Below are 16,996 nucleotides of genomic sequence, written 5' to 3'. Positions count from 1 at the left end.
CCTGTCCAGTGTCGGGTCTCTGACCGAATGGACATTGCATTAATTCTGGATGCCAGCCGGCAAAATATCCCTCTGTGCATCCCTCATATATAAGACGACGTCTTATGTTCGCAAAATAGTATCCCTGTTTGACAGGGTTACAGACCACGCTGCAGCAGCACTAACTGCAGGTCTCAGTCTAGTACCTGAGTGTGTAAATACAGACTTCAGGATAGCCTCCTGCTTTTTATCAGCAGGTACCTTCAAAGTGGCCGTATCCTAAGACGGCAGTGCCACCTTTTTTGACAAACGTGTGAGCGCCTTATCCACCCTAGGGGATATCTCCCAGCGTAACTTATCCTCTGGCGGGAAAGGGTACGCCATCAGTAACTTTTTAGAAATTACCAGTTTCTTATCGGGGGAACCCACGCTTTTTCACACTTCATTCACTCATTTGATGGGGGAACAAAACACTGCCTGCTTTTTCTCCCCAAACATAAAACCCGTTTTTAGTGGTACTTGGGTTAATGTCAGAAATGTGTAACACATTTTTTATTGCCGGGATCATGTAACGGATGTTCCTAGTGGATTGTGTATATGTCTCAACCTCGTCGACACTGGAGTCAGACTCCGTGTCGACATCTGTGTCTGCCATCTGAGGGAGCGGGCGTTTTTGAGCCCCTGATGGCCTTTGAGACGCCTGGGCAGGCGCGGGCTGAGAAGCCGGCTGTCCCATAGCTGTTACGTCATCCAGCCTTTTATGTAAGGAGTTGACACTGTCGGTTTATACCTTCCACCTATCCATCCACTTTGGTGTCGGCCCCACAGGGGGCGACATCACATTTATCGGCATCTGCTCTGCCATCACATAAGCCTCCTCATCAAACGTGTCGACACAGCCGTACCGACACACCGCACACACACAGGGAATGCTCTGACTGAGGACAGGACCCCACACAGCCCTTTGGGGAGACAGAGAGAGAGTATGCCAGCACACACCAGAGCGCTATATAATTTAGGGATTAACACTATATTGAGTGAATTTTTCCCAATAGCTGCTTGTATATACAATATTGCGCCTAAATTTAGTGCCCCCCCCTCTCTTTTTAACCCTTTGAGCCTGAAAACTACAGGGGAGAGCCTGGGGAGCTGTCTTCCAGTTGCACTGTGAAGAGAAAATGGCGCCAGTGTGCTGAGAGAGATAGCTCCGCCCCTTTTTCGCGGACTTTTCTCCCGCTTTTTTATGGATTCTGGCAGGGGTATTTATCACATATATAGCCTCTGGGGCTATATATTGTGATATATATGCCAGCCAAGGTGTTTTTATTGCTGCTCAGGGCGCCCCCCCCCAGCGCCCTGCACCCTCAGTGACCGGAGTGTGAAGTGTGCATGAGGAGCAATGGCGCACAGCTGCAGTGCTGTGCGCTACCTTGGTGAAGACTGATGTCTTCTGCCGCCGATTTTCCGGACCTCTTCTTGCTTCTGGCTCTGTAAGGGGGACGGCGGCGCGGCTCCGGGACCGAACACCAAGGCCAGGTCCATGCGGTCGATCCCTCTGGAGCTAATGGTGTCCTGTAGCCTAAGAAGCCCAAGCTAGCTGCAAGCAGGTAGGTTCGCTTCTTCTCCCCTTAGTCCCTCGCTGCAGTGAGCCTGTTGCCAGCAGGTCTCACTGTAAAATAAAAAACCTAATTATATACTTTCTTTCTAGAAGCTCAGGAGAGCCCCTAGTGTGCATCCAACCTCGGCCGGGCACAAAATCTAACTGAGGCTTGGAGGAGGGTCATAGTGGGAGGAGCCAGTGCACACCAGGTGACCTAAAAGCTTTCTTTAGTTGTGCCCAGTCTCCTGCGGAGCCGCTATTCCCCATGGTCCTTTCGGAGTTCCCAGCATCCACTAGGACGTCAGAGAAAGTACTTGTGTACAATATTTAACATTGCTATTGTTGGGCCTGATTCAGAAGTGCACACAGTTTTGATTCATTTTTCCATAGCCAAATGTAATGTCTAGTGCATATGTGTCTGAGCTGTACTATGTGGTTGCAGTGAGGCTTTAGACTCAGGGTGATTGACAGCCAGCAACACTTTGGGAGACGTAACAGGAAGTGGCACTTAAAATGCAGGCATGTCACCACTGTTTTGGGGGCATGTCGCAGCCAAAGACTGTGCTTTCACTGGTCCCAGCACTGTAGTTACGGCAGACATTCTGACCGACTGAGTCTGTGTCTTCACACTCAAGTGGCGAGGAGTCTGAGGAGTCGCCTCATTACAACAGAAGGCTCTTCCGGAATTTGCATATCTTTCCAGATCCATTGAGTATGAAGACACAACACTGACCCATTTCCATGCACCTCTGAATCACGACCATTTTTCCATTGTGAAATATATATACATGTCGACTGCTTTGACTGCAATAAAACATCTGTTTTGTTTATGATGTTGGGCGAGATGAATTTATTAGAGCCCACAATATGTTTGTCTAAACATTTTTGCATTTGTTTTACCTTTATGAATCCCAACTGCCTCTTTTTTTGTCCAGTTATTTTAAGTCATCACCCTTTCTGTTAGATGCTTTATTGGTAACTTTCAGTCTCATTGCCTCCAGTTGAGTCCCCTTAGTGAACTGCAATACAGTTTATCAGCACTGTGTCAAAGTAACAATGTAAATGACCCTTATTACACTTAAATGGCATTTTATAGTACAGAGGTTACAGCTCAACCAGGGCTGTCTATCGTATGGGCACAATGGGCTCTTGCCCAAGGGCCCCAGGAATATAAGGGGCTTATGCTGATAGCTGAGGGTCCCTTTTTTCCAGGGGTAGCAGATTTTTGAAAATCGGCCCTGGGGAACCGGAGATATCCGACTTGAAAGCAGTGGTCCCCATCCAAGCCTGTTAATTGCTCTTCCCAGCCAGATATCTCGAGTTCTGTCTGACTTAGAGTTTTTATGAGGGTATACTCCAAAAGCTGTGACTCTCCCCTTTTGGTGGACAATGACAGCTTGTCTCTACTATGCCCAGAACCAGGGATATCAGCCTTCAAGCAGCTGGACCCTGCTCCAGCTCCACACGCCTAATATGCAGTTTTAGATTTTCATTGGTGAATTGCTCTGGCTCCTGAACTCTGATACCCAAGTCCCCAGAACCTCCTGAAAGGTGAGACTGTCTAGTTTTTTATCCCATTAAAGCTAAGAAATATATTTTCTGGAACTGAGATATCTGCAGTCAAGCAAGCTGACCTCCCACCTGAAAATGATAAATATTAAGCCCACTCCACTATCCACCTCTCCCCTATGTATTAAACACCACCTACATCCCTGGAAGTCATGTACCAGGGCTTCTTCATTCAGCCCAATCCCCCTTCTATAGATTAGCCCCATCAGTGCAGTAAAGGAGTAATTAGCAGAAATTACTGCTCCAGGTCCTACATAGGGCCGGCTCCAGGCCTACTAGCACCCTGAGCGAGAAAATTTCAAAGCGCCTCCTCCCAAAAAAAAAAAATTCAAAGCGCCTCCTCCTTCAAAGAGCTCCTGGGGAAGTGGGCTTGGCCTCCTGGAAAAGTGGGCATGGCCTCGCAACTTCATATTATCAAGCTATAAATAAATAAATATATTCGCACACAATTAGCAGCCTTACACATAACAGCCACAGTAGTGTTCCTTACACACAATGTCTCCAGTATAGTGACAGCTACACATAATGTCTACAGTAGTACAGTGCCAGATAGACATAATATACCCCCCAGCAGTGCCAGATAGACATGACATGCTCCCCAGCAGTGCCAGCTACACATGATATGCCCCCCAGCAGTGACAGCTACACATGATAGTGTTCACTCTAGGATTTTTTTAGGGCAGGGTGCTGATCACGGGGAGGGCACATTTTGCATACGGCAGGGCACATTTTTAAGTTTGAAGGGCAAGATTATGTACATACCGTAATGCTTGGTGCTCCCCTGGTGAATTCGTGGACAGCAAAAATGTAGGGGTGTTGCTTCGTGGGGAAGGGGCGTGGCCACATAATAGTGGCAATTCGCATTACACCACACAGTAGTGCAGCTAATACACATTGCACCAGGTAGAACCTCCTGTACACACTGCGACAGGTAGAGCACATTATACACTTTGCGGCAGGCAGAGAACGTTATACACTTTGCGCCAGGTAGAGCACTGAGACACAGGAACACTACATGATATCCCCCCCAGCCGTGCCAGATAGACATGATATGCCTCCCAGCAGTGCCAGCTACACATGATATGCCCCCAGCAATGCCAGATGCACATGACATGCCCCCCAGCAGTTCCAGATGCACATGACATTCCCCCCATCAGTGCCAGATGCACATGACATCCCCCCAGCAGTACCAGATGCACATGACATGCCCTCCAGCAGTGCCAGATGCACATGATATTTCCCCCAGCAGTGCCAGATGCACATGACATGCCCCCCACAGTGCCAGATGCACATGACATGCCCCCCAGCAGTGCCAGATACATAAATGCCCCCACAGTGCCAGATATGCACCCACAGTTCCAGATACATAAATGCCCCCACAGTGCCAGATACATTAATGCCCCCACAGTGCCAGATACATAAATGCCCACACAGTGCCAGATATACCCCACAGTGCCAGATACATTAATGCCCCCCACAGTGCCAGATATGCCCCCATAGTGCCAGATACATTAATGCCCCCGCAGTGCCAGATAATCCCACACAGTGCCAGATACATCAATGCCCCACAGTGCCAGATACATAAATGCCCCCAAAGTTCCAGATATACGTAAATGCCCACACAGTGCCAGATATGCCCCCACAGAGCCAGATATATTAATGCCCCCCCAGTGCCAGATATGCCCCCACAGTGCCAGATACATTAATGCCCCCCACAGTGCCATATACATTAATGCCCCCACAGTGCCAGATATGCCCACACAGTGCCAGATACATTAATGCCCCCCACAGTGCCAGATACATTATTGCCTCCACAGTACCAGATATGCTCCCACCGTGCCAGATACATTATTGCCCCCCACAGTGCCAGATACATTAATGCCCCCACAGTACCAGATATGCCCCCACAGTGTCAGATACATTAATGCTCCCCACAGTGCCAGATACATTAATGCCCCCACAGTGCCACATATGCCCCCAGAGTACCTGCTGTGCCGGCGATGAGGAAGGGGGAGTGCTGCAGAAGGCAGTCCTATGCTAAAGTGATCTGTGTGCGCTATGCGGCACCGGTGCCTGTAAGTGATCTGTGCGCGTGTGCGGCACCGCTGTCTGACATCAGACGCCAGCGCCGCACAGCGCGCGCAGATCACTTTAGCATAGGACTGCTGCAGGCTACAGAATAGGGCCGGCTCCAGGCTCCAACATGGCGGCACCAGCAGGCGGTGCACTTTAAGTGTGGCGCCCTGCGCGGGCGCTCGAGTTGAATATGCCTGGAGTTGGCCCTGGTCCTACATGCTGAGCGGAAGATAGAACACCCCCTACCACCCGCGGGACATCAAACCTGCCGCTGATAGCACCCCCCACCCCTACTGCTGGAGGATGGGTATGGGGCCCAGTGCATTGCTGTGCCCAGGGGCCTAAACTGCTGTTAAGATGGCCCTGAGCTCAGCAGTTCACCAAATCTTCATGTTTGCTAGTTTGCTGTGACTAGTGATCGTGTGTATTGCTGAGATACCACTGTTCAATATTGTATAAAAAAACAACAATTTTTATTTAGAAAATTTTCATTGTTTTCCTAAGGAAGTGCTGGGACTACAGCAATATATGATCGCAACATTCTCATTCAACATTGTCCAGGACAAAGAATATCATATCATAAATAAATATCAAATATTACTTTACCAAAAATATAAACATACTTTACTAAAAATATAAACATGCTGCCTTTTAATGCTATTACCTTTCTTTATCTTTTCTTGATCATATCTAGAATGATAGTTATACAAAACAGTACTATATATATATTACATAACCAGAAATTATCACTGTGCATAGTTTTATATATTTAATAACGTAAAGTAGTATACATACTGTATGCTTCACAACGCTGAAAGTTCAAACATTAAATTTACCAAGTATTCTGTGGACCTCATTTGATAATTCCAGATTTTCAGCCTGCCAGTATGGTCTCCTGCTAGATAGAGAAATTGTACAGGCCCAGGGTTGGACTGGCCCACCGGATTACAGTGGGAAAACCCTGGTGGGCCCCACTACCTGGGGCCTTACTTCCTCCTCTACTGATCGGGTTCAACACTGTGCACTTGTATTACACATAATGCATAGTTACTTTTATACTGCAGAGGACTATGGTATATTTTCTATAGTGCATTGGTGTTTTTAATCTGGTACATTGTATGCACTATCAGTATTTATTACTATATATACTTATCAAGGAGCCCAGACTATGTACTCACTTATGGCTATCCAAGCTTCTGTGGAGACTGGCCATGCCCCTAGACATGGGCCCCTACCACTGCATTCCCCCGGTGGGCCCTTCATGCCCCAGCCCGACACTGTACACGCCTGCAATGGAAACATTGTCTTAAAGACATAGCTGAGTTTTATGGGTTTTTGGGTGCTAGTTTCAGAAACCATACAAAAAGTTCTATCACTGTATTAAACTTTAAAACCAAAATTTAATTATAGAGCCTTGAGAACATTTTTTTATACTATAATGTGATCAAGATTTAAAAAATAAGCATTCTAAGAACAAAGAGGTGTAATAAAGGAAGGGGTGGGGTTGGCTATTCAGTGATTATAGAGGCGCCATCATGAAGAGAAGAGTATTTCAGATTTCATCAAGATATCAAGGAGATGAAATGCAGTTACCAGGGTAGGTGGGACTTCAACATAATTGTGCAGTACTGTAGGAGGGTGTGATACAGGATCCCGACGTTCAGGATGACGGTGGTCAGAATACCAACACTGCATTCCTGACAGCGAGAATCCTGACATTTTTCATAAGGAATGTAAAACTAATCCTTAACTGACCCATAAACTTAACCTTCCCTCCCCACAGCCTAAACCTAACCCTCCATCGCCACAGTCTAACCCTAACCATACCTTCCTGCAGCCTAACCCTAACCCTCCATTCCCACAGCCTATACCTATTCCTCCCTCCCGTGGCCTAATGCTAACCCTCCCTTCTTGCAGCCTAACCCTCCTTTCCTGCAACTAACCATAACTTCCCCTTGATATTTACGTTTGGGACGTCGTCTGTCAGGATTCAACACCTGTCTTCTGTCCACCCACATCCTGAGTGTCTGCATGCTAACTGCAATAAATCCCTTGTTGGATGGTGCTCAGAGAAGAGCCCCAAGCTATCTACAAGAGAAAAAGTACCAAAAGGAGCTTTGAGGGGAAAAGCAAAAGGCAGTAAAAAGACTTGTAAATGTGTTTCAAACTATTTTAATGTTTTTTACAACATCAGAACGGATTTCTAGCAATAATTTCAGGCATAAAACTATTTTTAATGCATTTTTAAAATGATATATGTATCAACCAGAACACACAATGCTTTTGCACCATTGTGGGAGGGTAAGGGGGGGCAGAGCCAGACATGCGGGGTGGACTAGCCCTGTGCTGGGCGTCCCACCACATGTCTGAGTAAATGATCGTAGATTTGCTAAATTTAGCACATCTACGATCATATCTGAATTACCCCCCAAGTGGGAAGTGCAGGAGAAAGTTGATGGGTGACATGAGCAGGGCTTGTAATAAATATCTTGGGGCTTCATGAACTTATGTATTTTTCACCCTCCATAGCTCCAATGTAGATACTATAACACCAAAACTTTAACTCCCACCAAATAAAAGACAATATAATACTGTAGATCAAAAATTGTTAGGACACCCCCTCTACCTGTCCTCTTCCTTTCACTGCCCTCTTTATCCCCTCTCTCATTACCTCTTCCTGTCCACCATGTCCCTTCTCACATCAACTCTAACTGCCCTTGTCTCTTCTCTTATTAACACTCAATGGGGCAGATGTATTAACCTGGAGAAGGCATAAGGTAGTGATAAACCAGTGATATGTGCAAGGTGATAAACACACCAGCCAATCAGCTCCTCACTGTTAATTTACATATTGGGCTGGTGCATTATCACCTTGTATTTATCACTGGTTTATCACTTCCTTATGCCTTCTCCAGGTTAATACATCTGCCCCAGTGTCCTCTGTGTGCCCTCTCTTATTACCTGTCATGATCCTCTGTGTTATTACTCACTGTCCTCCATGTCATCTCTAACATCACCTCTATCTGTCCTCTATGTTCCTTCCCTCACTAGCTGTCACTATCTCCCTCACATCATCTCTCACTGTCCTCTGTGTGCCCTTTTTCATTACCTATCACTATCTTCCTCACATCATCTCTCAACATCATCTCTCATTACCTGTCATTGTACTCTGTGTTCTCCCTCATATCAACTCTCACCGTCCACTGTGTCACCTCTCACTGTCCTCTGTGTTTTCTCTCACATCATCTCTCACTGTCCCTGTTTTACATAAAAACATGGTGGGGAAAACACAGATGCATACACCATCGACAAATGTGATTTTGTCGAACACAAGTAATAAATTTGAATGCTTGATACTGTATGTTAAAATCCCCCCGTGTGGTGGGGGAGCATCCAATGCTTGTATCAAAGCCACCTGCCTCCCCTGCCCACCGCTGCAGCGCTGATTTGTGGTGTGCGCTCAGCTCCTCTGCTGCTGAGAGCACCGCTCAGCAGCAGAGGAGCTGAGCGCACACCACAAGTCAGCACTGCAGCGGTGGGCAGGGGAGGCGGGTGGCTTTGATACAAGCATTGGATGCTCTCCCACCACTCTCCACTGCCGTGTCTCCAGGTCAGACACTGCATTACCAACACCTACCAGTCACACCCTGTTTCTGCCTATGCTGCTTCCTCTCAACTCCCATCCATAGGATGAATCCCACCCCCTTTACTCCATTATCCCGCCCCCTTCTTCCCCTTAGCCTGCCTCCTTCTACCCCTATACATTGCTCCCTCCTGTCCGTCTGACCAGGCCCACCCCCTTCTATTCCCCAGCCCGCCCTCTTCCATTCTACCTGGCTTGCTCTCTCCCGATCAGTGTGGTCAAGCCTGCCTTCTCCTTCCACTGCACGTCACTGCCAAGGCTCAGTCTGACTCTGGTCTGATGCTCCGTTGGGGAGAGGACTCACAGTGAGTTCATGTACAGTAGATTAGAGAGGCATAGAGTTGTTAATTTTATTGTTAGGCATGTAATGCATTGTGTGTAGTGATGTATCAGATGTAATATGTGGTATGGGGGGTTATAGTGTAGGTATGTAGTGCAGCACGTAATCGGGTATAGTGTAGTTATGTAGTGTGTCATATAGGGCAGGGCTGTAGCTAGGTGTGTGCCAGCAGTGCCCAGGCGCAGGACCGCCGGCAACACATGCAGGGCCGCAACCACTGCCGTTCTGTAGCCGTAATGTGTAAAAAGGGGACTTTGCTGCCGTAATGTGTAAAAAGGGGGATTCTGCTTCCGTAATGTGCAAAAAGGGGGATTAAGCTGCTGTAATGTGTAAAAGGAGGACTCTACCTGGCGTAATGTGTAATTTGGGGCTCTACCTGACGTAATGTGTGTAACTGCCACTACTGTGCGGTGTAATTTGAATAATGGAGACTACCGTGCAATGTGCAGCGTAATATGAATTGGTATTATTTTGTGGTCACGCCCCTTTCCCATGAAGCCACTCCCCTATGTTTTTGGCATATGCCTACATTGTGCATTGGTCCTGTTTTAACTATGGGGGGCGCCGATGCTGTTCTTGCACACAGCGCTAAAATGTCTAGTTACGGCACTGCTCATTGGCTGGTACTTTATCTCCGTTCGCATTATCTCCATCCAAGGCTTAGTAAACAGACCCCTATATCTCTTACTTCCCAATATGTTAGGAAGCTGAAATTTAACCTAGGTATTCTTCAAGTGGAAAATCGAAAAACTACGTAATTAGAATTTTTAATAAACCTCCCCTAAGGGGATGAAAAGGGTGTTGACATAATGACATCATTACCGATGCATGGCTTGTGTTGCGTGAATGATAACGCCCAAGTGGACAATCGGATAAAAATTTTGATTGCATCTCCAGTGTGTAGAATTTAATAAACTACAAAAATGGTCCTGTCACTTTTTATCATATCTGCTACAGGTGCTCCTTGGGTAACAAAAAATAACCATGGATTAATATTTACTTACATTAAGACATCTCAAATTTAAAGCTCTATAGAGTTACCAAATTTTTAACACTTATTTATATTTACAACTGTGAAAATGAGAAACTCCCATGCAAAGAATGGGTACAACAGCTAGTACGTACATAAAAGTTTTAGCATATCAAAATTGAAGAGCTGTCAGGTAAAGTTGTAATGTTGAGGGAATCATTTTGTTCTACATAACATACAACAGACCAATTGTCAGTAATTCAATGTAAGGAAAATTATTCAGTCTCCTTTATCCACCCTTTATAATAAATCAGTATAACAATAATAAATTTGTTTTCATCAGAAGTTGGAAACTTTTATATAGGACCATTAGACTTTTATTGTATTTAGGGTTTATTGGTCCTTTTAGAAAATCTATACTCTAAGTGTTAGTGTTAAAATGATGAGTTCTCATTTTAAGTGTGTAGATCAAACAATTATTAAATATGCAGTAGCACTGACCATTTCATGCATTATGGATATATAGCTTATCAATTAATGATAGCAGTAAGTGGATGATACTTGAGTTAAGGTGTAATGTCATTTGTCAATATAATATAGACAGACTTTAAAAATAGTATAAGCAATATATTAAACCATATTAAAATATGAGCAGTAATCCAGATAAACATATAAATTTTATTTAAAAGATGAACAGAACAGTACTGTATATGCTTTTTTATGTTAAACGGGAAAGAGTAAGCAACAGAAGACTTAAGGAGCACTCCACTTCAGAGGAACTTGCAAGATCAAATACTAGTAGCTGATAAAATCCACTATTTTATTAATTAGTCTTTAAAAGGCAGTGAGTTCCGTCAGTAATAATTCATTCTAATCTTGAAAGCAATGTGAGAATATAAGCTAACATATACAATTATATTAGCTCAAATGCTATAATAATTCGTAAGCCAGGCTTACTTTAATTGATGGTCAGTGCTGCTCCGTAGTTGAGTAATTCTGTTTAATTAGTATCTACAGGTATGTTATTAGTGTGTATAAATTAGTGGGGGGGGGGGGAAATGACCATAATTTTTCCTGCGTATATCCCAGTGGGAAAGCCATTGCAAGGATTAAACTCATAGGTCAAATCACATCTGCTTTAAGAAATTGATTTGTTATTGTGCTCCCTGATACCAGTATGTGTAAATGGCTGAGAGTGATAAATTGCAGCACCTGCGTATTCCCAGGTGGTCTCCCATCCAAGTACTAACCTGGCCCTCCACTGCTTAGATTCCAAGATCAGATGAGATTGGGCATCTCCAGTGGAGTATGGCCTCAATTACTAACGTTGCCAGTAATAACACATCAAAGTGGTGAGCAGTGTCTTATTCATTCAGAAAGCAGTATATGTTAACTTTTTTCTGTTTATCCCTATACTTACTGACTCAGAGGTGCTGATAGTCACCGGATATACACTATACATACAATAATATGTTTTAAAGTGTATGGATACTGAAATAAGAAGTAACTTCTTAAATAATTTGTCAGTCTCTTCAGAGGACGATCACTATATACAATTTCATTATTTCAAACCAGTGCAGCTTTCCCCATACTACATTTCTTGTATTTTTTAAATTGACAGGACACTAAAAAGTCCAAACCAGTATATTAGTTATCAAGTCTTTTTTTAAAGAAAAGCTAAGATTTTTTCCTCCAAAATGTATGCTACAGTGCATGAATAAATAACTATATATAAATAAGTTGAATATGTACAAAAAAATCTGAATATGTGAAATTAAATAACAATGGATTCTGTAGTGAAGCCCTTATACAACTACCTAAGAGTATCAATGAGCGCCGGGCCATATTTCAGGTTTTGTGTTTTGGATTTGGATCTCCTTTGTGTTTTGGATCTGTATTGGTTTTGCCAAAACCACCCTTGCGGGTTTTGGTTTTGGGTTTGGATCTGTATTTTTTTGCAAAAATCATAAAAACAGCTAAAATAACATAAGTTGGGAGTGTTTTTGTTCCTACAGTATTATTAACCTCAATAGCATTAATTTCCACTAATTTCCTGTCTATTCGGAACACCTCACAGCTCACAATGTTGTTTTCATCTAGTTTAGGCCTAAAAAGTTGCACCGAGGTAGCTGGATGACTAAGTCAAGTGACAGAAGTTGGCGGCACAAACACGTTGCACATCTAGGAGTGGCACCTTAGTGGCAGACAGGATATCAGTTTTATTAACTACAGTATGCTAAAAAAAATGCTCCAAAGAGCACAAAATGCAAAGAAAAGAAGTGGAAGATGGAATTGTCCTTGGGCCCTCCCACCCACCCTTATGTTGCCACCCTTATGTTGTATATTAAACAGTACATGCAAAGTTTAACAAACCAGTCATTTCAGCGACAGGGACTGTCACTTGTGGCTGAAATGATTGGTTTCTTTGGACCCCCCCAAAACAAGCTAGCAATGGGCAGTGCACACACTGGCTTTTGTACTTTAAATAGGCACAATGTCATCATCAGCATCTCATTTCTCACCCCATCAGTGTGTACATCCTTTTCTTCACAGACTATTAATTCATCCCTGCTGGAATCCACCATCACAAATCCCTCTGTACTTTTTGTAGGTAATTGCTAATAAAGGCCAAATGAGTCTGAAATATACATATTTTTACACACTGTGGTTTAGCTTCACCGACAGTGTTGCACAAATGAGTCAGAAATATGTATTATTATTTTTTATATCACGCACTGGTGGTTACAGTGTCGTATAAATGAGTCAGAAATATATATTTTTACACATTGCAGTTTAGCTTCACCGACAGTGTTGCACAAATGAGTCAGCAATATGTATTATTATTTTTTATATCACACACCGGCAGTTACAGTGTTGCACAAATGAGTCAGAAATATATATTTTTGCACACTGCAGTTTAGCTTCACTGACAGTGTTGCGCAAATGAGTCAGAAATATGTATTATTATTTTTTATATCATACACCGACAGTTACAGTGTTGTACAAATGAGTCAGAGATATCTATTTAATAAACTGCAGTTTAGCTTCACAGACAGTGTCGCACGAATGAGGCAGAAATATATATTAATACACACTGTGGTTTAGCTTCACCAACAGCATCGCACAATATGTGTATGAGTCAGAAATTGTAGCCAAACACGGCAGTTGACCTTCCCCAACAGCATCACACAACACATGTATGAGTATGAAATAATATACTGCGGTCTGTCCGGCAGAGTCACAGTACTTATGAAAATAAAATAAAAATTGTATAGTACATTGTGGTACAGCGCAAACAAAAAATATATATATTTTTATAATTAGAATTGTAGGATTTTTGTTTTTAGCTTTTGTTATCTTCATTTTACACTAATGCGGAGCCCCCGGATGGATGGGCAGATAACCCCATTCAGATACAGCAGACAGAGCAACCCTTTTTCAGATACAACAGACAGAGAGAGCACCCCTTTCAGATACAGCAGACAGAGAGCACCCCTTTTTCAGATACAACAGATAGAGCACCCCTTTTTCAGCTACAGCAGAGTACACCTTTTCAGATACAGCAAACAGAGAGAGCACCCCTTTTTCAGATACAGCAGACAGCGAGAGCACACCTTTTTCAGATACAGCAGACAGAAAGAGCACCCCTTTTTTTCAGATACAGCAGACAGACAGAGCACCCCTTTTTCAGGTACAGTAGACAGAGAGAGCACCCATTTTGGATACAGCAAACAGGGCACCCCTTTCAGATACAGCAGACAGAGAGAGCACCCCTTTTAGATAGAGCAGATAGAGCACCCACCCCACACCAGATAGCACAGTAGTGAGATGGACATGTCCATCCAGTACACTCTCTATAGCCGGAGAGAAGATGGTGCCAATGCATGGGGACCTATATAGAATCCAAAACCTGTGAGAATCCAGCAGCAGGAAGATGACATTCAGCCTCGCTTTGGGATCCAAGTGAGGCGGGAAGTCCCAAGTCAGACTCAGATCCTGGCTCGGATCTCATTGTTCGGGTGGGTCCAGTTCTCATAGAACCGGACCCGTTCATCTCTACCTAAGACCTGGACCCTACAAGGTTTCTAGGAGAATATTTCATCTTGAAAGCTTATAGAAACATAGAAACATAGAATTTGACGGCAGATAAGAACCACCTGGCCCATCTAGTCCGCCCCTTTTTTTTTTTTTACATTATTTTTATCTCTAACCTTATTTGATCCTTATTTATTTGTAAGGATATCCTTATGTCTATCCCATGCATGTTTAAATTGCTCTACTGTCTTAGCCTCTACCACCTCTGATGGGAGGCTATTCCACTTGTCCACTACCCGTTCTGTGAAGTAATTTTTCCGCAAATTTCCCCTGAACCTCCCCCCCTCCAGTCTCAGTGCATGTCCTCGTGTCCTATTGCTTCTCTTCATTTGGAGAATGTTTCCCTCCTGGACTTTGTTAAAACCCTTGATATATTTGAAAGTTTCTATCATGTCCCCCCTTTCCCTTCTCTGTTCCAAACTATACATATTGAGATTTCTTAGTCTTTCTGGGTATGTTTTGTGATGTAGGCCATGCACCATTTTAGTTGCCCTTCTTTGTACAGTTTCTAATGTATTAATATCCTTTTGAAGATATGGCCTCCAGAATTGAACACAGTATTCTAGATGAGGTCGTACCAATGACCTATACAGTGGCATTATTACTTCTTTCTTTCTGCTGCTGATTCCTCTCCCAATGCAGCCAAGCATCTGACTATCCTTCCTCATTGCTTTGTTACATTGCTTACCTGCCTTTAAGTCATCTGAAATAGTGACTCCTAGATCCCTTTCCTCCTCAGTAGTTTCCAGTATAGTGCCATTAATACTATATTTAGCCTTTGGATTTTTGAGACCCAAGTGCATGATTTTGCATTTTTTGGCATTAAACTGTAATTGCCACACTCTTGACCATTTCTCTAGTCTACATAGATACTCAATCATTTGTTTTACCCCACCTGGTGTGTCTACCCTGTTGCATACCTTTGTGTCATCTGAAAAAAGGCATACTTTCCCTTTAATGCCATTTGCAATGTCACCAATAAAGATATTGAAAAGCACTGGTCCAAGTACAGATCCCTGGGGTACTCCACTGGTAACATTTCCCTCCTGTGAATGCACTCCATTTACCACAACTCTCTGTTTTCTATCCTTCAACCAAGATCTTATCCATTCAATAATCCTAATATCTAATCCCAAACTTTCAAGTTTATTTAGCAGTCTGCGATGTGAAACAGTGTCAAAAGCCTTACTAAAGTCTAGATAAGCTATATCCATGGCTCCACCTTTATCCATCACTTTAGTCACACAGTCAAAAAAGTCAATAAGATTTGTTTTACATGATCTCCCCCCAGTGAATCCATGCTGTTTGGGATCCTGTAAATTGCCGGATTTGAGATAATCTACAACTCTTTCTTTCAAGAGTGTTTCCATCAATTTACCTACTACTGATGTAAGACTCACTGGTCTGTAGTTGTTTGCCTCTTCCTTGCTTCCACTTTTGTACAGTGGGACTACGTTTGCTCTTTTCCAGTCCTCTGGAATTACTCCTGTAGCTAATGACTGGTTGAATAATTCTGTCAATGTTGCTACCAGCACCTCTTTAAATTCTTTTAGTATCCTTGGATGTATCCCATGTGGCCCCATAGATTTGTCCACTATCAGCTTTGAGAGTTCTGTTAGAGAGAGATACTGTGGCCCCTTCCCCTCTCTTTCAGTAGTAAATACTGAGCAGAAATAATTATTAAGATGATCTGCTATTAAATTGTCTCCCTCAACAAGACTCCCAGTGTCTGTCTTTAGTTTTATTATTCCGCCTTTTGTTTTTCTCCTCTCGCTTATATACCTAAAAAAAGTTTTGCCTCCTTTACCCACTGACTGGGCCATTTTCTCCTCAGCTTGTGCCTTTGCACATCTGATTACCTTCTTAGTCTCCTTCTGTCTAACAAGATATATCTCTTTGTCTTCATTATTTTGTGTCTGCTTATATTTCCTAAAAGCCATCTTTTTTGCTTTCAGTCTCGAGTTGCTTTCAGTCTCGAGTTTCAACCTGATACACCCAGTAAACCTTATGACTTAGCAAACAGAAGTTTAGAAGCACAGGCTGTATTTGCAAAAGGCACACTTGGTAAATTGTAGCACTTTATTGCAACAATTATGCCAGAGGGACAAACAAGATTACCACCTACACTAACTCTCTTCTCAATGGAGCTATGGTCACCACTTCCCAAGTCGCACTGTCCCAGCTGATGACTTCAGCAAACCAACAAGTGTGGTAGGCATCAAGTCCATTCCACATATGGCAGACTAACATGGTCTTAGATGCAGAATATGTTGACTATGATCAGTCAAACAATGGATATAACCCTTTTCAATTTTGTGCAAGCAGGTATACTGTTGGTATGCTTCATTCCTCTTTTTGTCCAAACCTGGTCTCCATGGAGGTGTGGTTTTAAAAAAAGCCAACCTCAACTTATTTGTACTTGCTTATAAGAAGTAATATTATAGTATATCACCTACTCTAGATTCTCTGATAACAGTAGGCAATGTGAAGTGGACATATATGGGTAGTCTAGACTCTAATACAATCAGATTTCGAACAATGGGTATTTACATTACTTGACAATGGGGCATAAATACATCAGCTGTTAGGCATACGAGTGCCACCCTCCAGTTATCTCTGTATTTGAGATCTGCTTCTCTGGACTCAGCAGAATTTCTTGCACAATATGGGAGAGATGTACTAAGCCTTCGAGAGTGATAAAGTGGAGAGAGATAAAGATAAATT

The 16,996-nt window shown here is 43.3% G+C and overlaps 1 pseudogene; it reads right to left on the bottom strand.

The window, feature by feature from the left end:
* Positions 1–11,377: 11,377 nt before the first annotated feature.
* On the bottom strand, positions 11,378–11,497 carry LOC134950139 (5S ribosomal RNA; annotated as a pseudogene).
* Between the last annotated feature and the right edge of the window lie 5,499 nt (positions 11,498–16,996).

This window comes from Pseudophryne corroboree, chromosome 8, assembly GCF_028390025.1.
Source record: "Pseudophryne corroboree isolate aPseCor3 chromosome 8, aPseCor3.hap2, whole genome shotgun sequence".
Taxonomy (NCBI): Eukaryota; Metazoa; Chordata; class Amphibia; order Anura; family Myobatrachidae; genus Pseudophryne; species Pseudophryne corroboree.
This window is presented reverse-complemented; position numbering and strand designations above follow the sequence as displayed.